The 21,496-nt window shown below is 49.8% G+C and overlaps 1 protein-coding gene and 1 long non-coding RNA gene across 7 annotated transcripts in view; one reads left to right on the top strand and one right to left on the bottom strand.

Annotated features, from left to right (window-relative positions):
- Nucleotides 1–21,496, bottom strand: part of RTN4RL1 (reticulon 4 receptor like 1) — a 74,100-nt gene that overhangs the window by 29,308 nt on the left and 23,296 nt on the right. For 2 of the 6 annotated variants that reach the window (XR_014079527.1, XR_014079539.1), the window contains one exon: nt 8,889–9,538. The exons of 3 other annotated variants lie outside the window; for them this stretch is intronic. The gene's annotated coding sequence lies outside the window, so the exon portion shown is untranslated. Of the gene's footprint in view, nt 1–1,417; nt 1,604–1,769; nt 1,905–8,888; nt 9,539–21,496 lie in introns of those variants that run through there. One more of the 6 variants, XR_014079522.1, reaches the window with a different exon arrangement.
- LOC145542042 (uncharacterized) lies at nt 3,688–5,617 on the top strand. Its single transcript, XR_014079540.1, has 2 exons — nt 3,688–3,846; nt 5,250–5,617. It is a non-coding gene; the product is annotated as an uncharacterized LOC145542042 (long non-coding RNA).

The raw sequence follows: 21,496 nt of genomic DNA, 5'->3' as shown, positions 1-21,496 counted from the left end.
GGACAGACAACTGCCAAGGACAGAGATGATTGACCAGTCCCCCGCCCACACACCATTCCTGTCCCCGAGGGCTAAATTTACTGTCCTCCAAACCCTGGGTCAAGCACTTTGCACCTGTTACAACCATACAAGCAAACTGTTGAATAATACAATTCATTTTATGGGTGAGAGAACCAAAGCTCCAAGAGGTAAATGACGTGCCCAGGACCACTGAGTCCATCGGGTGCCATTAGGTGTTTTGCTGCTGCTGCTAAGTCGCTTCAGTCCTGTCCGACTCTGTGCGACCCCATAGACGGCAGCCCACCAGGCTCCGCCGTCCCTGGGATTCTCCAGGCAAGAACACTGGAGTGGGTTGCCATTGCCTTCTCCAATGCATGAAAGGGAAAAGTGAAAGTGAAGTAGGTGTTTTGAGGATAGTTCAATAAAGGGACAATTGACCAAGGTGTGGGCAGGGCCTAGGCAATCCTCAGGGATGGCAAATAGCAGGCAAGGAACCACCAGTGTCACCACCCCTAGGCCTGAAGAGGGGATAGGAGGGACTGAAAAGCAACCCAGAACAGAGCAGCTGTGTGAAGAGGGCAAGACCTGAGACATTTGGTCAGGGATGGAGGATAAATACCCAGCAAGCACTTTCCTCCCGGCCACTAATCGCCTGCCTTCCCCATACCACCTGTCGGCTGGGCAGGAGGTCACAGTTGGGAACAAATAGGTCAGGCTCCAGGGGTGGGGTGGGGGGAGGGCTAGCACCTTTACCCTCTGGAAAGTGGCACCTTTCTACGGGGTGGAGGCCAAAGAGGCCCAGAGGGGCTTGTGCACAAGTCTGGGGTCCCCCACTGCCCCGGGTGCTGGCACTCCCATCAGCTCCAAGCATTGAGGTCTCACCCCTCATTTGTTTCCCACACAGTCCAGAGCCCGAAATGAACCTTCTATTTCTTTGAGAAAATACTGGTGCGGGAGGTTTGAGAAGTCCCCAGCAGAGGGGAGCTGTGGTTTTACAATTAACCTAAAAGCCTCTTATTAGCATCTTGGCCTAAAAGTCTCCAAACACCCACGCAGAAACCGGGTCTTCCCCCACACCACCTGGCTTTCAGCTTTCAGGTAGAGAGAGGGTTTAAGGAGAGATGTGGGATGAGGCTGCGCAGTTGAGCACAGCCCCTTTGGAGGGGGTGGGACCAGGCTGCACCCCTGTGACAGGAGGCTCAGGGCAGGCTAACACCACATCAGCTCACCAAACCCTCCTTCATTTGCAGATTTATTAAATTGAGAGCCAATTCTGACACAGTTTCTTTCAAGCCATTCTACCTTGCAGGTGTGCAAAATTTATCTGAGATAAGAAAACCATTACAGAGAGAGCACAATCTTCAAAGCCCACTTCTGAGACCAGGAAGAAATAAAAACAGTAGCCCATACAAATGTACAATTAAGTTTGCAAATACTTGTGAGCCAGGAGAAACACCTTCCCTGTGGAGAGCAGGTCTTTAAGGCAATTTTCTTGAACTCTATTCAACTCTTGCTCAGAATGCCTTTTAAAAATAACATATGATTTTCTTCTCTCTCCAAAGGCTCCCTTATTCTTTCTCTTCCAGGTAAGAATGAGCCAGCTCTGGAGTGAGAAAAGCAGTTGCTCATTTTGATAGGGGATGATGGACTACGTTTCAAGGGAGGCAGAGAAGAAAGCCAAACCAACATCCTTGGCCAGGGAGCAGGGTTTTGCTGAGGTGTAGGGAGGCCCAAGAGCCTAGGGGCTGGCCCTGGGGGTCTTTACCCACCAATAGAAGGCCATGGTTCGGGAGATGAAGACTCAGCTCGGAGGAGTGTCTGGCCACAGCCTGGCCTGGGCTCCACAAATGCTCAGTTTCCCCAGGTGAGGATTTGATTCTCCGTGAGAGGCAGAAGGCTTATTTCTGCAATAGGGTTTACTAAGCATTAGATTCATTTTTCTACATGAAGTTGTGTGTGTGTGTGCTCAGTCGAAACCAACTCTTTGTAACCCCCTGGACTGTAGCCCGCCAGGCTCCTCTGTCCATGGGACTCTCCAGGCAAGAATACTGGAGTGGGTTGCCATTTCCTTCTCCAGGGGATCTTCCCAACCCAGGGATCGAACTCACATCTCTTGCATTGCAGGTGCATGAAGTGGAGCTACAGATAGGTGCAAGATGGAGTCAGCTCTGCAGAGGGTGATAGGACTCACATTCTGGCCCTGCCACTCAGCAACAGTGTGACTTGGGGCAAGTGACTTCGCCTTCTGAGTCTCAGTTCCCTGAGCTGTAAAACGAGACACTTCATAGGGCTGTTGGCCGAATAGGTGGTTTAACTATAAGAGCACCTAGCAGGTTATATGTCCTGGACCCAGGAAAAAAACCACTGCAACTGGGGCTCAAAGCATTGTCCTAATTCTGGAAAGGGCCACCACCCAGTTACCAGGGCAGGGAACCAGAGGCATCACTCTGTAGAGACAGCACAGTTTTTGGATGGGACTCAGCCTTTTTGTTTTTTGGCTGTGCCTGGTCTTAGTTGTGGCACATGGGACCTTCGATTGTCGTTGCAGGGATCTTTAGTTTCAACATGCCAACTCTTAGTTGCAGCCTGTCGGATCTAGTTCCCTGACCAGGGATTGAGCCTGGGCCCCTGCCTTGGGAGCACAGAGTCCCAGCCACTGGACCACCAAGGACTCACCTTTGAACCTTAGTTCATAATTTAGTGTCTATATGTCCCTTGGCCAAAGCCCTTAGCTTCTCTGTACCTCAGTTTCACCATCTGTGAAATGGGAACGTGAATAATATCTGATCAAAAGAGTTAATCCATGTAAAGTGTTTAGCTAGTGTCTGGCACAGAGTAAGCATTAATAAGCATTGTTTTGTTGTGTTATGGCTTTCCCAGATTAGACTCCATGTGCTAAAATTTAATAACATTTTGTTTTTTTGTATTTATTTCTGCAGTTACTTTCTATTTATGGCAAGTGGTACTGTCTCCATTTACAGCGGTGTTATCAAGTTTCCCTTTCAAATACATCTATTTAAGCTAAAGTGGGTCAATATACAGAAGAGAAAAGAAATGAAAAATTAGTGCAGGTGGCTCACAGATGGGTGAGACGCTGAGAAGGTGTGAAGCAGAAATTGAAATTTGGGAAATACCCAGATAATAAGCCGTGTGTAAAGCCAGAAGCAGACCCAAGCCGCGCCCCACGCCCACCCCAAGGCCATCCCAAGGTCGTTCGGAGCCCAGCGACCTTGAAGCCTGCTCTTCCCTGCCTTCGGAGTCCTCCCTGGATCTGTCACCCTGCTTCAGACAGAAGTCCCCACCTCCCCTGAGGATGACTTTCCCAAAATGAGGGTGCTGTGAGGAGCTCCCGAGGCCCCTTGACTGCCTGCCTCCCTGGGATGCCTGGGCCCTAAGAAGGAACCATGGCGCCGGAAATCTCGGGGCAAGTCTGGTGGAAGACCTCCAGGCTGGGGGCTGGGGGCTGGAAACTAGGAGGTTGGGGGGTGTGGTCCCTCTGAGGGGGTAAACCGAATGCCATTTTTCTACAACTTCTAAGCAGAGACTTGGAACAGCCTGGAAAATAAAAACAGAATCCTGGCTCTCGCCGCAGAGGTGTTACAACTCAGTCCCAGTTGCCTGGCAACTGTGCAGGTGTGTGATTGGGTGAGCGGCGCTCCCGAGGAGCCAACCAGCGCCCGCCGGGCCGGCCAAGGTAGGAGCGGGTCCGGGAGCAGGCCAGCGGCCGCTTCCGCATCCAGCATCCGCTAGCGCCCGCCGCCACCCTCCTGCTGCCCCTCCTCGTGCCCCCTTCGCGAGAGAGGAATCGCTATGGCCTCTGGGGGTCGCGGTTTGGGCGGCTGCCAGGTACAGGCACCCGTGCTCCGGCCTCCACTGCTGTCTGTAGACCAGGTTGGGTCACCGTGTTCAGAATCCGTGTCCGAGAGCACTGACCCGCTACAGACTGGCCTCCCACCCCACCCCAGCCCAAACCCGGCATTTCAGAGAAACCCGAGAATGAGAACGCGTGGAACCTCCGTCTCTGGGATCTAGGCTCTCTTTTGGCACATAAATACTTTCTTCTGTCCCCAAAGAAGGTGCTAAGGGCGCAGAAGCTTTCAGAGGAGGGTTTTGGTGGACTTCTTTTGGTTGACTCCACTCTCCGGGTGGGTTCTGCAGCCGACCTCCCAGCACCAACAACCAGTAGCTAAGAGGGCTGTTTGAAAGCAGGCCTGCATTTGAATTCCAGCCGGTGACCAATGGGGCTGTGTAGCCCTGAGTAAGTCACATAACCTCTCAGTTTGCTGATCTGTAAAATGGGGGAAAACACAGGACCTGTTTCCTAGGGCTGCTGTCATGTTTAAGTAATAAACATAGAACATTTAGCATGGTGCTTGACAAATTCTCAGCCCTCAGTCCAGAAAAATAAATAGTTCCATTAGGGCCGAGAAGCTGGTGCCACCAGGCATAAGTCACTGAGGCTGGGGTGCCTCCCACCCAGCACATGGCATTCCAATTCCCACCCCTTTTTCAGTAACCTGCGCAGATGGCCTCTCAGAGGTGGTCCTTGTGGGCTGACTATCTCGCTCCTCATATGGTGGCCCCTCCCAGCCAGCATCCCTGCATTTGCTGCCTCCTAGCACCATTTACAACCACCCTAAAGAAATGCTGAAGAACTTCTCTGGTAACCCAGTGGTTAAGAATCCACCTGCCAATGCAGGGGACATGGGTTCGATCCCTGGTCCAGGAACTAAGATTCCCACACACCATGCAAGGGGCAACTAAGCCTGTGTGCCACAACTACTGAGCCACCCCAATGAGAAGCCCATGCACGGCAACTAGACAGTAACCCCTACTCGCCACAACTAGAGAAAGCCCACACACAGCCATGAAGACCCAGCGCAGCCTAAATAAATAAATAAAAAGGAGTGCTGAGTCAAGGGGCAGGGGGTGGGGGCAATCAAGGTTTCTGCCTGCCTTGCTCCACCCACTCCTGGCTCTGCCTTTTCACTCTCCCTCTTAGGCAGCACTCTCCATGGGGTCCTCGCAGCCTGCACTAAGGACTCGTCTTCTCAGGGCAGGTGTTGCTCACTTGCAGTTCAGCAGGACTGGGCACTCCTCACCACCACCACCAGGAAAGAAAAAGGGGAAGCAGACCAGCTGACCCCAGCCCTTTGCCAGTGGATAGCTCTTCTTTTCAGAGAGTATCACACACACCCCCACCCCGCAATCCCTCTCTTCCATCCTCTACCCTTCACTGCCTTCCACAGACCCCAGGCGGCAAGTGGAGAGGCCAAGTGTGAAAGCGCTCCTGCCGGGCAAGAATGTAGAGAAGGAAATCTCTGAGATTGAGGTAAACGCCATCCGCCATCCGCCATCCCGCCTTTTGGGAGGCTCCTGGAAAGACTTGCTGAACCCCAGGGGCTGAAGACCCAGACTTTGTTCACACTCCCCAGCCTGGAGGGGGGTGCCTGCAAATCCCCTATACTCCAAATGCACTTGGTTCAGATGTGTTTTCTTAAAAAAGATTAATTCCATGCAATCCCAGGCAGCCTTTAACACTGATGTTTACATGGGGTTTTTAAAAGCTTCTGCTTTTCAGCCAACATATTAACATGTTAACAGTTGTGCTTGACTCTGCTTTGGTGTCTGGGCTTTTTCTTCTGCTTCTTTAGAGTTTTCTATACTTTTTTTTCAAAATTTCCACAGATGGTGTGTATTACTTTCATAGCAAAAAAATTAAAATAAACAAAAACAAAAGATTAATTAGTGGGCCCGCTCAACAACCTGTTTAAATCCTTATCGGAAGGGTAGCAGAGTTTCCCAGAGGGCCAGAAATGGCCCCTGTCCCTGGATCCATGCTGCTTTCTGAAGCCACCCTGGGCAAGAAGGGCAGGGAGGCACTGGTGGGACAAAGTGATACCAATGATTCTCCTGGGACCCCTCTAGGGAATGGCTGTGGTCCTACCAGGGAGCAAGTGGCCAGCAGGTTCCTGGAAGTCACCTACCCGTGGTACCAGGCAGAAACTACCCTCTTAGGAAACCAGCAAATGAAAATTCTGGTTTTCCCTTTGTTCAGCTCTGCGCTTCCAGGAGGGCTTCCCAGGTTGTTCAGTGGTAAAGAACATGCCTGCCAATGCAGGAGACACAGGTTTGATTCCTGGGTCTGGAAAATCCCCTGGAGGAGGAAATGGCAACCCACTCCAGTATTCTTGCCTGGAAAATTCCATGGACAGAAGAGCAGGGTGGGCTAAGCAATCCATGGGGTCGCAAAGAGTCGGACTTGACTGAGTGACTGAGCACACAGGCATGCTCTTTCAGAGACATTAGGAAAATAGGCTGGAAGGGCAGGGTAGGAAGATGGATTGTCCATCTCTCATTCCTGCAGCTTCCTCATCTGCCAATCCTGACCCAGCCCCAGCCGAGTTACCAACCCCTTCCAGCTTGGCCTGCTTCAATTTGTTGCAACCAATACCGCCCAAGGCACTGCCCTGGGAGATCCATCCATGCCTGGGCCTTGACCAGTCTTCTTCCAGGAAGCTCTAGGACCCAGCAGAAAAGGAGACTTGCCAAGATGCTAGAGAGAAAAGGGTGGAAACTCCAAGGGGGCAGAGATGGCTCTTCCAAAACAATAACAGTAAGTGAAAATTTAGAGCCACTGACCTCAGGGTCAGCACTGTGCTCAGCCCTACGTGTGTGAAATCCCTAACCTTCTCAACACTCCAGCAAGGCAGGTGTTATTATCCATCTTCTAGATGACAAACTGGAAGTGCAAAGAGGTTCAGAGGCCTCCACAAAGCCCACAAGTACAAACTGGCAAAGCAAGAGCCAGATCCGGGTCCTCTGGGGTCAGCCTCTTGCTCCCAACAGCATCTTTCTTGCCATCATATCTTCAGTGTCATGCAAATACAAGTGAATAGGTAAGGCAAGGATGGAGGTAAGAGACTTCCCTGGTGGTCCAGTAGCTAAGACTCAGCACTCCCAATGCAGGGCGCCCAGCTTTGATCCCTGGTCAAGGAACTAGATCCCACGTGCCACAATGAAGCATTCATATGCTGCAAAAATTGACGATCCCTCATGCTGCAGCTAAGACCCAGCACAGCCAAATAAATAAATATTAAAAAAAAAAAGATGGAGGGGACTTTCCTGGTAGCCTACTGGTTGAGAATCCATCTGCCAGTGCAGGGGACATGGGTTCGATTCCTAGACCAGGAAGATTCCACATGCTGCCACAACTATTGAGCCTGTGCTCTACGATAAGAGAAGCCACTGCCATGAGAAACCTGTGCACTGCAATGAAGACTAGCCCCTGCTTGCAGTAACTAGAGAAAGCCCTTGCAAAGCAATGAAGACCCAGCACAGTCAAATAAATAAATTTAATTAATAAATTTATTTTTTCAAAAAGGATGAAGGTAGTTTCTATGCCCCCTAACCCTTCATCTTCCAAAGGACCTGCCCCAAACCTGGGCCTGAACAAAGCATCATACTCGGCTCATCTCAACAGAAACTACTGGAAGAGACCATGCCACTGGGACTCCTCCTTGGAGGCCCTGCAGACAGCCCTCTCCTCTTCCTGCACAGAAGCGGATGGCCAGGACCCTTTTTATCTGTGGGATAACCCTGAAGGTGAAGCCAGGGAGGCCCCTCCACTTGCTGAGCTGGGGGAATGAGGAAGGCGGTGGCTCAGCAGGCAGCAAAGCAACAGCAGGGGAGCTGCAGTGGCCAACGGGTCATTATTTACCCCTAAACTGGGTCTTCCGTTACTCTACTTGAGCTCCTTGAGGGCAGGCTGGTCTTTTCACACATTTATCTCAAGCACCCAGTGGAGCAGCATCCAGAAAACTGGGTCAGCGCCCCTGGGAGGCCACAGACCTTTGGTGGATGAGCTATCCGGAGACCCCATATTCTCTTGAGGACACTTGTCTAGTAACAACACCAGCAGTGGCAGATTTACAGGGATCCTAACAAGGCATCCACAGCCTTCCCGAGACCCTGCACCTAGTTCTGTATTCATGACTTATTTTTTTTTAATATTTACTTATTCATTTATTTTGACTTCCCTGGTGGCACAGTGGTAAAGAGTCCGCCTGCTAATGCAGGAGACACAGTTCAACCCCTGGGTCAGGAAGATCTCCTAGAGAAGGAAATGGCAACCCCATCCAGTATTCTTGCCTGGGACACCCCATGCACAGAAAAGCCTGGCGGGCTACAGTCCATAGGGGTCACAGAAGAGTCAGACATGACTTAGAGATTAACCACAGCGATTTATTTGTTTTTCTGCCTCAGGTCTTAGCTGCAACACATGGGATCTTCATTGCACCGTGTGGGATCTTTCCTCAAGGCATGAGGGCTCTAATTGTGGTGCTTGGGTCTCGGAGTGCACAGACTCAGTGGCTGTGGCACGTGAACCTAGTTGCTCCTTGACATGTGAGATCTTAGTTCCCCCTCCAGGGATTGAACCTTCATCCCCCGCCTTGCAAAGTAGATTCCTAACCACTGGACCACCAGGGAAGTTTCTCGTGACTTGTTATACTTTTCATAAAAAGGGGAGTCTGAATTGTGTAAACTCCACACTATCTGGAACCAGCCCAGAATGTCAAAACCTGGAACCCCCACCACCACCACATACACACACCCTGCTCCTAGCTGGCACATGTAAGCTGTTTTCCAGGGAAAGAACAGCAAGAACCAGGGTAGAATGAGAAGGGCTGGCGGGGCTTTGAGGCCAAGGAAACCCCCAGATCACAGTCAGATTTTGATCTGATTGAAGCTGCGTAGAACATCAAATGCAGGTGGGAGGGGTGGGCAATAGCCCCACCTCCACCCCCAAATAGTCTCAATATCAGAGTCCAAAAAAGCCCTCAATCTTTTTAAAAGGGGAAGCCTTTTTAATGTTACATGACTTTCTCTTTCTTTTTTTAAAAATTTTTTATTCATTTATTTTTGGCTACCCTGGGTCTTCGTTACTTTGTGCAGGCTTTCTCTAGTTGTGGCGAGCAGGGGCTACTCTTTATTGTGGCGTGCGGGCTTCTCATTGTGGTGGCTCCTCTTGTTGCAGAGCACAAGCTCAGTAGTTGTGGCACACGGGCTTGGTTGCTCCGCAGCGTGTGGATCTGCCCGGACCAGGGATTGAACCCATGTACCCTGCATTGGCAGGCAGATTCTTATCCGCTGTGCTACCAGGGAAATCCTTGAATGGGGGCACCTTTTGAGAATCTGATGAAAACTCTGGAGGCATTAAAATGCACTCACACACAGAATAGTGCATATCCTTGCAGATGGTTATGGCCCCTGAGGCCCATTGGTTGGCCCTGCAGGAGGCAGGGAGGCCCAGGTTGAGGCCCCAGTTGAGGCCCCTGCAATGGAGGCAGTATGAGGTGATGATGTACAATGGTGACTGTCAGGAAACTGGGTTTCATCCAGCTTCTAAGTCTCTTCAATTCCCCAAACCTCTACTAAACTTTGCATGAGGTGTTCTCTAAATTCCTTCCAATTCCTTCTAGAATTCTGATTATTTCTGCAACTTTCATCTTCTGCAGGCCTGAGCACTGCCCTAGGCCTTTAGGGAAAAAAAAAAAAAAAGAATCAAACCACCCATTCCATGCCATAAGAACTTTTCATACGTTGCTCGTTTAATTCTCTCAGTTACTCTATGGAGCAAATATTCTTTGCTCCATTTTACAGACTGAGAAACCCCTCTGTTAGCCTGAGGGGTAAAGGAACTCCCCAAAAGTGGTGGTAGGTAGTGAGGTTCAGATTTGAACCTGTATCTGCTGGGACCACACAGGCCTGTGCCTTTGCCATGGGCACACCGATGCCCTTAGTCCCCCTTCCTTCTCACACCTACTGTCAACTAAGCCTTGAAATATTGTTCTTTCCCCCCATCTCTTGGCCTCAAGCCACCTGCTTCCCACTGTCTCTCCCTAGGGGTCTGCCTGCCACCCAACAGATGGGGAATGAGGACCCCAATCCCATCCAGCTGGATCAGATCCTATTGAGCCTGATTCCTCCTGGGGCCACTGCTTTGTCAGGGGACAATTAATGGCCATGGTTGATTGTTGGACACTTAGACACAGAGCCGCATCATCCAGGTTTGCCTTCCCAGCTTAAAAGCCCAGATTAATCGCCCTGGGCTGGTTCTGTCACACACGGGGATATATTTTCCTCTTGGAATTTACAAGTAGTTCCATCTGAGAAATAAACAACTGGAGATAAAAATTACATTGTCACAGTGCAGGTGTGATAGATGTAAGAAGCAAGCCGTCGTCGTGGTTGCCGCGGAGGTGCTCTGCGGACAGAATCCACCAGATGAGACCTGGAGGAGCCCCAGGGAAGGGGAATGAGATGCTGATGGGACCTCAGCCGAATGGGAAGTGTGGACTCTCTGCAATTTACATTCCATCACTCTAAATCATAGGGTTCCAGGCCGGCCTCCCGGAGCCAGGGCGAGAGTTTGATTGACGGGAGACCTCCTCAAGCCACCCCGCCTCTCAGCTGCAGGCCTCCGGAAGGGGGAGCCTGGACAACAGAACAGGCCCCAACTGAAGAGCCAGCAGGGGACACTTGGCTTAAACTTGGCCAAAGTGTCTCCACCAAGATACCAACTAGGGACTTTCCTGGTGGACCAGTGGTTAGGAATCTGCCTTCCAAGGCCGGGGACTTGGGTTCGATCCCTGGTCTGGGAACTAAGATCCCACTTGCCACTAAGGATACATGTCACAACTAGAGAGAAGCCTGCTCACTGCAAAGAAAAGCCTGGATGCTACAATTAAGACCTGACACAGCCAAATACATAAATATTAAAAAGAAAAAAAGACATCAACTACTTGACTTGTCTCTACTGCTACTAGTTGAGGGGACCCAGGCCTACCCAAGTCTACCTGTGAAGAAAGCCACTTCGGAGAAGCCCACAAGAAGACCAGACTGGACCTGGGTTCAGAATAACTAACATTTACTGAGTACTACATGCTCGGTGCTCTGTGAAGGACCCAGCAAAAATTATCTCATATTAATCCTCAAGGCAATGCTATGAAGTAATATTATTCCCATTTTGCAGATGACAGGCTGAGGTTTGGAGAGGTTAAGTGACTTGTCCACGGTCCCTGGAATGGATTCAATCTTGTTGTTTAGTGGCTAAGTCATGTCCAACTCTTTGCAGTCCCATGGACTACAGCACACCAGGTTTCTTTGTCCTTCACCATCTTCTGGAGTTTGTTCCACAAACTCATGGTCATTGAATCAGTGATTCCATTCAACTGTCTCATCCTCTATCACCCCTTTTCCTCCTGCCCTCAATCTTTCCCAGCATTAGGGTCTTTTCCTCTCTTTATATCAGGTGGCCAAAGTATTGAAGCTTCAGCTTCAGCATTAGTCCTTCCAATGAATATTCAGGGTTGATTTCCTTCAGGATTGACTGGTTTGATCTCCTTGCTTTCCAAGGGACTCTCAAGAGTCATCTCCAGCATCACAATTCAAAAGCATCCATACAGCGCTCAACCTTCGCTATGGTCCAACTCTCACATCCGTACATGACTACCGGAAAAAACCATTCAATGAATGGCCCCCAAAATATATGTCCACATCCAAATCCTTGGAACTTGGAAATGTGACTTTATTTGGAAAAAGGCTTTGCAGATGTAATTAAGGATCTTGAAATGAGATCATGCTGGATTACCCAGATGGGCCCTAAATTTAACAGCAAATGTCCTTCTAAGAGACAGAAGAGGAGAAGACAGAGAAGAAAGAAGCCTGGTGAAGACAGAAGCAGAGACGAGTAGCCACGAGGCCTACCAACCACTCCCAGAAGCTGCCCCCCAGAGCCTTTGGAGGGAGCACAGTCTTGCCCATACCTTAAGTTCAGATTTTTTTTTATCTCCAGAACCGTGAGAATACATTTCTGCTGTTTAAGTTGCTCAATTTAGGATTCTTTGTTGCTTGTTTCTTTGTGAGTGCATGTGTGTGGTTGTTTTTTTTTTTTTTTGGTCATGTCACACAGCTCAAGGGATCTTAGTTCCCCAACTGGAGACTGAACCTGGGTCCCGGTTTAATGAAAGCATGGAGTCCTAGCCAGTAGACTGCCAGGGAATTCCTTAGCCACTCTATTTGTAGCAATTTGTTATGACAGCCCTAGGAAAAGAATACAGGAACACAGCTAACAAATGGCAGAGCCAGGATTCAAATCTGGCAGGCTGGCTCCAGACTCAGGGTCTGCCCACCAGGTGATGCCTGGATGCCAATCCTGGTTCCACTGCAATCACGGTGTGTGACCTTGAGAAAGTTGCTAAGCTTCAGCCTGCTAACCTGCAAAATGAGGAGGTCAAACAAGACAAGTGGGGTGACTCAGGGGCTGCCATGGTGACAAGAAGGTCAAATGGGGTTCCGAGTACATCATCAAGTGCAAAAAAGAAAAAGGCCTTTCTTAGCAAATCACTTGCAGACTGAAACTTCTGTGAGGTTTTGGCCACCTGTGACACAGTCCCCACCTTCTGGTTACAGTCCCCCATCAGCACACTCTCCCAGGCCTCAGTGACTGGTTCAGGGCCAAACCAGGGTTGTTGACATCAGACCCAGAAAGATAAGCTTTCTCTTTCTGAGGGGGAGGGGGTGTGAACTTGGAGTTGCTGGGCCTTTTGAGCACGTGCCAACGCAAGGGAAGTCATGCTAAGATGCTAAGAAGCAGAAACCAAATCCTGGTGATCAAGTCACACCTGAAGATGAATCTTGCAGTTTTATGAACCTGGGAGATTTCTTTTTTTGTTCCAACAGTTTGAGTTTCTGGCCTTTCTAAACACATTGTCCCAACCCTCAAGGAAAGGGTGGGATGAATTGACAGAATAGCATGGAAACATATATATTACCATATGTAAAATAGACAGCCAGTGGGAATTTGCTGTGTGACACAGGGAGCTCAACCCAGTGCTCAGTGACAACTTAAGCTTGCAATGCAGGAGACCCCGGTTCAATTCCTGGCTTGGGAAGATCTGCTGGAGAAGGGATAGGCTACCCACTCCAGTATTCTTGGGCTTCCTTTGTGGCTCAGCTGGAAAAGAATCCGCCTGCAATGCAGGAGACCTGGGTTCAATCCCTGAGTTGGGAAGATCCCCTGGAGAAGGGAAAGGCTACCCACTCCAGTGTTCTGGCCTGGAGAATTCCATGGACTGTACATTCCATGGGGTTGCAAAGAGTTGGTTACGACTAAGCAACTTGCACTCACTCACTCGGGATGTAGAGGGACATGGAAGGGAGGTTTAGGAGGGAGGGGACATATGTATACCTGTGGCTGATTCATGTTGATGTATGGCAGAGGCCAACACAATATTGTAAAGCAATTATCCTCCAATTAAAAAAAATAAGAAAAGAAAAAAAAATATAAGCCAGTTTTCTCTATGGGTCTCCATCACACTGAGGATAGCCTGCTGTCATCTCCCCATGACCCAAAAGTTCTCGCGTGAACTGAGCACTCTGCCCGCTCCTTTGCCCTGGTCCCTGTGCCCCAGCCACTGGGGCCATCTTGCTGTTCCTGGAACATGCCAGGCACACTTCTCAGGGATTTTGCTCTGGTTTTCCCCTCAGCCCAGTCCCTCTCTTGCCCCAGCATCCACATACTCCATCCATCATCCACCTGGCTCTCTGATCAATGTCACTTCCTCCCAAGGTTTCCTTGAGCACCTTATCTCAGACAACCCACGCCCACTTTCTGTGCTGTCACCTCCACAATCCTCATCAGCCTGCCATTGCTTTCTCGTCCTTGACCCGCCCTGGATTGTGGGCTCCATGACAGCAGGGCTCTGCCTATCTCGTTCACCACGGTGTCCTCACCACCCAGGTTCCTAGTATCTGGCAGGTGTCATTATCTATTTGTTCAGTGACCAAATGAATGAGTGCTGGATGCCCTGGGTGCCTGTAACTGGGGAACCTGCTGTAGTCTGGAGGGCTCAGGGCTGTTTCTTGAGGAAGGGTCATTTGAGCTGAGCTCTAAAGGAAGAGAAGGAATTGCCCAGGTGAGGGGGTGGGGCATAGGCAACATTACAGGCAGCATCATCTGCTCGTGGGAGGTCCCTGACCAGGATACAGACTGACACAGTGAGGGCCAGAAAATCAGCAAGAAGGGTAAGTTGTGTGAGGTGTGGTCAGAGGCGTAGGCAAGAGGGGTCAGTTTACACACAGCCCTGAAAGCCCCGCTAAAAAATGAAGCCTCTGATCCCAGAGACGTGGGACACCACCGGAGGATTTTAAACAATCAAAGTGATATGATCAGATCATTTTTCCTAACGTCACCTTTCTGCAGGGCAAAGCCTGGAGACAAGAGAAGAAGCTAGAACACCAATCAGGAGACTACTGCAAGAGTCTAAGCGCGAGATGCAGGGCCCTGGTTTAAGATGGTAGAAGCAGGGGACATGGAGAGAGGGGGATACGTTTGAGCAATGTGCAGGGGATGGGCTGGACTGGTGGAAGATGACGAAAAAGCGTATGACTCAGTGGGTGCTCAGCAGATAGCAAAGCAGGCCCCTCGGTGCCCCAGATTTGGACACTTCTATTAATGTGGCCAAAGATTATAGCTGCTTGGGGTTTTTTTTTTTTTTTGGAAGGCACATCAAACTTTCTGACTCACTGCGCTTGCAGGCAAATGCTTCCTCATCAGAACAACCCTTATGGGGACAAGAAGTCTCTACTGTGAGGGAGGCGGAGCCTGGGGCAAGCTGCTGGATCACAGCCTGGAGAGAGGTGCTGGGGCATCACACTCTGGCCAGGTCTGGAGAACCCCTGGAGGCTGGGATTTTATTTCAAGAATGAGAAAGTGATCATGGGCAAGGAGTATATACTCTTTTCTTTCACTAGGCTAGAGAATTTTTGAGACAGGGGGAAAAAAAAGAAATAGTAGGAGAAATGTCACCAAATTATGATACCTATATCTCTGTTTCTAGAGTCTTCCATGACCCTCTCCCCGCTCCGGTGTTCTACCGGACTGTCAACGCCTGTGGATGATTACAAAGACCAGAGAAGGAATCCCTTTGGATGGCAGTTTCAGAAGCTGGAACCTGGAAGGCTTATGTGGGACACAAGCCAATCCCAAGCAAGGATGAGCTCCTTAAGCAGAAATCAAATGGCCATGAATTTGGTGGCCTTTCTCTACTTCTTAACAACCATGCCCCATTAAAAACGGTCATCATGGGTTGCAAACCGGTGTGAAGGTACTTAATGCTACAAAACAGCACACTTTAAAACCCCTCAAAATGGTACATTTTATGTTATGTGCAACATAAACACGAAAAATGTAGTCAATCGAAACAACCAACTACTGAAGCTTTCATTTCTCCTATAAATGCCTGCTAAGTGGTTGTCTTCCAGCCTCAGGTTGAACATATACAGCAACAGGTGAGTCACTGCCATGGTCACAGAAGATGCCATCTTCTATCGCTATTAAAAACTTCTTGGAATAAAATCAAACTGGCCAGGGACTTCCCTGGTGGTCCAGTGGTTGAGAATCTGCCTGCCAATGCAGGGGACCCAGGTTTGATCCCCAGTCTGGGAAGATCCCACATGCTATGCACCACAACTACTGAGCCCATGCTCTAGAGCCCATATTCTGAAACAAAAGAAGCCAGCACAGCGAGAAGCCTGCAGACTGCAACCAGAGAAAGCCCCCACACAGCAACAAAGACCCAGCGCAGCTAAAAATAAATGTTTTTTAAAAAATCAAAGTGGCTAATACTTAAAAGAAAAAAAAGTCATCATGGAGTTTTGGAGGACTTCTCCAGATGCTCTTCTGAGTCAGAATCGTTCCAGAGCTGGACCTCCTCATCGATCACACCATTGTTCTATCCTGCTTCCTCAAGTCACTCTGAGTTGTGTCTCTAGGAGAAGAAATGATATACACGAAAAGTGCCCCCACGTCACGTTGGAGCCAGGGTTCGGAATGCATGCAGGGAAAGAGCCCCTCTCTGGATCCAGAGAGCCAACCTGTGTGGGATTTGGATGGCTGACCTTGGCCAGTTAGTGCCTCGCTCGGTGTAACCAACCGAGTCACAGATTCAATTCAATTCAGCAAACATTTATCGAGCATCTCAGAGCCAGCTGATTTCTGTCTGTTCTGTAAGTGCAATGAAGCTCAACCTTCTCTCTAGATTAGAGTTATTTGTATTTCGAGGCGAAAAGGTAGGTTTTAAGTACCTGTGAGAGGTGGTAATGGATCCTGGGGGAGGGCTGGGCATGGACTGGGGCTGAGAGAGTGGAGCTGAGAAACGGCAGGACCCGGCCACAGAGACAGGGAAGAAAAAGTACCTGAGAAGCCAGATAAAACCTGGGGATTTTTTTAAACTCCCCCTCCTCCCCACACACTTTCTTTTTAATCAAAAAGATAATGCATGCACATAGTTAAAAAAATTTCTTTCCAAAAAACACAAAAGGGAATACAATGAAAAACAAGTCTCCTTTCCTCTCCCAGACCTCCAGTCCCTAGTATCTTTCTTCAGAGGCATCCCACTGTTAATAGTTTCTTTTGTGGTCTTTCCAGAAAATTTCTATCACATACAAGCATATCTTTCTTTTTAAAATCCAAATGGGAGTGCAGTATATTACCACTGCTTTTTCACTTAGCAGTGCATCCTGGCATCTAGCCCATATCAGTGCTACACAGTCACCCATTCCTTAGAGCACAGAATCCGATTGTATGGGGCTGTTGTAATCTACCCAATCGATCCCCTACTGATGGACATTTAGGTTGCTTCCCGTTTCTGCTATTACAAGCAATAATAACGTCCACGCTCCTATATGTGCATTTCTGCCCACAGGTGCAAGGGAATCAGTAATAATTTCCTGGAAGTGGAATTGCTATATTTAGATAGATGTGACTGACTGTGGCTGAGAAGTCCAGTTGGAGCTCTCTCTCCGGGAGAGGAGCTGCTGTGTATGGAGCCTCTACCTGCACCCCTTCCTTGCATGGGACCCCAGTTCCCTCACTGCCGTGTGGCCACATTAGAGCAAGGGTTCAGACTGCATGTTGGGAAAGAGTTCCTCTCTGGATTCTGGGTTCAATCCCTGGGTAGGGCAGATCCCCTGGAGAAGGGCATGGCAGCCCACTCCAGTATTCTCGCCTGGAGAATTCCATAGACAGAGGAGCCTGACAGGCTACAGTCCGTGGGGTTGCAAAGACTCGGACACGGTTGAGCAACTTTCATTCATTCACTGGATTCAGAGGAACCAACTTGCATGGCTGAGGACCCAACTGGGAGCTAAGAGTATGCAGAGCCCCCTCCAGTCAAAGAGGTTAAAAACATGCAGAGAGGGAATTCCCTGGCAGACCAATGGTTAGGACTCTGCACAGAAGACGAGGGTTTGATCCCTGGTCAGGCAACTAAGATCCCACAAGCCAAACTTGCCTGGTAGTCTCGTGTTTAGGAATCCACCTGCCAATGCAGGGGACACGGGCTCGATCTGTGGTCCAGGAAGATTCCACATGCAGTGGAGCAGCTAAGCCCCCGGGCCACAACTACTGAGCCTACGTTCTAGGGCCCTTGAGCTGCAATAAGAGAAGCCACTGCAAGGAGAAGCCCGCACACCACAAATAGAGAGTAGCTCCCACTTGTCACAACTAGAGAAAGCCTACAAATGGCAACAAAGACCCAGTGCAGCCCCAAATAATTAATTAATTAATTTAAGAAAAAGATCCTGCAAGCCTTGAGGCAAGGCCAGAAGAAAAAAAAAGAGGAAGAGAGAATATACAGAGAGATCAAACCATCACGATAAGGCATTTGCACAATGCTTGGCACGTAAGGAGTATTTCATCAGTATGAGTTATCACTGGTATAATAATAATGATAATAATAATAACAACAAGACAGAGGGAGCCCTGTCTTGCCAGTGGTGAGGGTCGGCCTGTCCAAGCGTCCAGCTGACTCAAAGGTTCAGACTTGGGAGCCTGCTCCGCGTTTGGAGCCAAGACAGGCAGTTTCCACTTATCACAACTTGGCATCTGGAACTCGCAGGCCTTTGCCAGTGCCTAATAAACATCATACTTCACGCCTTGCCATTGTCACCCACGCGTCCCCTGACGCCTGCTGACGCCGCCTGCCACCGCACATAGTCAGCATTTCGGCCAAGCACATGACTCCTTTCTGACCTGCTTTCTTGTTTAAAGTGGTGGATGTAGCCTAAATGATGTCACCTTGACATAATGAAACTAAATCTGTGTTTGGCGGGGGACTGGGGGGAGGCGTGCGCTGGGTACACCAGAACATACACAGCCAAAAAAGAATCAGCCTCGAGTTTGGGGCCAGTCAGACCTGGGTTTGAATCCTGACCATGACACTTATAAGCTCTTAAGTCATTTAACTCCCCTGAGCCTTAGTTTCCTCACCTGTGAAGTGGGCTAAGCACTTGTTCTAACAGGATTACAGTGAGAAGTACAGAGTACAGAAGATAATGGATTATTGATGAATTTTTTTTTTTATAGACAGGCCTTATTCCAAAAATGATTTCAGGCAGCTGAGATAATGTATGTAAAGTGTCTGGCACATGCAGTGCTTCCATAAAGGATCAATTCCCCTCCCTGACCCTTCTGTTGAAGTGGTCACCTTCAGACCCCAGCACCCCCACACACACCTCGGTTTCAAAGTACTGCCATCACTTGAAATACTTCTGGAAATTTCTTGTGAGAAAAGTGGCTCAATTCTCTCACTCTCTCTTTTTTTTTGGCTGCCCCATGCAGCTTGTGAGATCTTAGTTCCCCGACCAGTGATTGAACCCAGGCCCTCGGCAGTGAAAACATGGAGCCCTAGGAAAGTGAAAGGAAAGTGTCCAACTCTTTGCGACCCTGTGGACTGTAGCCCGCCAGGCTCCTCTGTCCATGGGATTTTCCAGGCAAGAATACTGGAGTGGGTTGCCATTTCCTTCTCAAGGGGACCCAGGGATCGAACCTGGGTCTCCCGCATTCCAGGCAGACTCTTTACCGTCTGAGCCACCAGGGAATCCCTGAATCCTAACCACTGGCTAAAACAATAAAACTTCTGTGCTGTGTGCTATGCTAAGTTGCTCAGTTGTGTCCCACTCTGTGTGACCCTATGGACTGCAGCCTGCCAGGTTCCTCTGTCCATGGGACTCTCCAGGCAAGAATACTGGAGTGGGTTGCCATGCCCTCTTTCAGGGGATCTTCCCAACCCAGGGCTTGAACCTGTGTCTCTTACATCTAACCTGCATTGGCAGGCGGGTTCTTTTACCACTAGTGCCATCTGTGAAGCCCCCAGCCACTGGACTGTGAGGGAATTCCAAAAGTGGTTCAATCCTTGAGTCCCATCTTGCTTTCAACCTAAAAAAAAAATTCCCAACAGCAAAACAAACCACATTCTGAAAATGTCTTGTCTGTTTATTCATAATACACAGCTTCAAATTATTCTTGGCCTTTTCCAAAAAATCAAACCTACCCTCAGTGGCCAAGGATTCACCACCATCGAGGCTATTAAGAGGAAAATGCTGTGAGATCTGAGGCAATTTCCAAGAACTGTTGTGATCTAGCAGAACTGGAATAATGGCAAAGCCTTCCCAGTCCCCACCTCCCCTCCACTCCCCACTCTCATGACTCCTTTGACCCGGCCCATTTCTGGGGACACTTGAAGTCAAAAACCTCTTTGCAGGAAAGTCCACTTGCTGCTTCCTGGTCCCTCTTGTGGATCACACTTCCAGTCTCTGGGGTAACAGCAAGACTGCTGCCTCTGGACACTGAGTACAAGGATAAGGTATCAAGGATGGAGTTGCCTTCCTTACATCTTTCATGGGGACACTGAGAAAGCAGCCCAAGGATTGGAGCCCAGGAGTTGGAGACAGGATGCTTCAAAAGCAGAGAGCAAGGTCCCCCTGTGCCCACACCCACTGTGTATAATAACACCCACCAACACTCCTAGCGGGAGACCCACTTGACCCCTCCTAGGACCAAAGGAGGGCAAAGGCTGCCCACAGTCAGAATTTCCTTAGCCTCGTCCCTGCCAGCTAGTGAGCTTGCTCCTCCTATTCCCCCAGTTCCCAAGAAGGCCCTGCACCTACTTAACCTTGGAGAAGGCTGCCAGCACTGCGGCCAAGTGGAAAGATCTAGCCTCCAGAGTGAGCCAGGCCTGGGTTCAGATAGCTCAGGCAGCGCAAGCAGATGAGTTGCCTCCCACTTCCAAGCCTCAGCACCCTTGTCTAGGAAAGGGGATAATACCTGTTTGGGTTGGGGGGAGGGGTAATCAGGAGGAGGTCTCATAAAGATGAGATGACTTAGCCCCTCGGCAGATGGCAGCTAATATTCCCAAGGCCCTGGGAGCAGGGCCCATATCTGGAGTGGGTGGTTTGCCCACTCTCACAGGAAGCCTGGGATGATGCCCTGATCTCGCTGGGATGGAACTCAGCCTGCTGAACTCTCATTGTGTATCTGTGAAAGGAGGGTGGGGGAGGGGACCTTCCACAAGCAGAAGGACCTAGAATTGGCTCTGGGAGGACAAGACCTTGGTGTTCCCTCATGCTCCTCCCCACAGGCTCACCCCAGAGACGAGGGGGGCTGACTCTTGCCGTGGATGGAAGCACCATCTGGAAGGTGGGACAGCACATTGGTTAAGCCTGGCACTTGGGATCTCTATCAGCCAGCCCTCTTAGACGGCTTGTTGCAAGATCTCCCCTTGGTTGAAGATACACAAGTCCTTATCCTCTTGCTAATTGGTTCAGATCAATTGACCTTCAAGTGGGCCTAATGTACAAGTGGTAAGAGATGGCTTATATGCCAAGCAACCCGTGCGCTTAACTAGCTGTTGCTCAAGCAACCGAACGAGGCACATGAACCCAAATTTCTCAGAACACCTTCTCCTAACAGGCTGCAGAGCCCGCATCTCCCCCATCGGGCTGAAACACTTGGTGGGTCAACAGGCCTGCTTAAAGGCACCAGATCCTATTAGACAGGTGGCGATAACACGAGTGTAGATTCCTCAGGGAGGCATGGGGGGCGGAGCCTGGTACCACAGTCCCTGGGCCCTGCTCTGCCCTGGCTCAAGCCATCTGGCAGGAGAAGGGGCTGCATCCCAAGCGTTGGCAGAGGAGGGGGAGGAAGGCGTATTCCTGGCACTCTGGCTCCCGTCTGACTTTTTTTTTTTTGGACAAGTTTTGAGGCTTGTGGGATCTTAGTTCCCTGACCAGGGATCAAACCTGCACCCCCTGCATTGGCCGTGCAGAGACTTAACAGCTGGACCACCAGGGAAGTCTCTCCCATTTGCCTTTTGATCTGTTTCCTCGCTTGGCCTATTCTCAGGAAAGCGGGAGTCGGTCTCACTGAACCCATCTCCGAGGTTAGGTCACTGCTGATTTTCAAGTAGGAGCTGATGTTTAGTCTTTTATTGCTGTCAGTCCCTGAAGTGATCTGGAAACCGGTAAAGACACCAGGAGATGGCCTAGAATCTTGGCCAGGCTGGGGGTGGACAGCAACTCTCCCCACCTTCCATCACTCCCTCTGTGGCACCCTCCTCCCCACCCTGCAGAGAGCTAGCTGCTGGCCAGAAGT

This window comes from Giraffa tippelskirchi, chromosome 3 (genome assembly GCF_054371585.1).
Source record: "Giraffa tippelskirchi isolate mGirTip1 chromosome 3, T2T-mGirTip1v1.2.pri, whole genome shotgun sequence".
Classification (NCBI taxonomy): domain Eukaryota; kingdom Metazoa; phylum Chordata; class Mammalia; order Artiodactyla; family Giraffidae; genus Giraffa; species Giraffa tippelskirchi.
The sequence above is the reverse complement of the archived record's forward strand: the minus strand, read 5'-3'. Positions and strand labels throughout refer to the sequence as shown.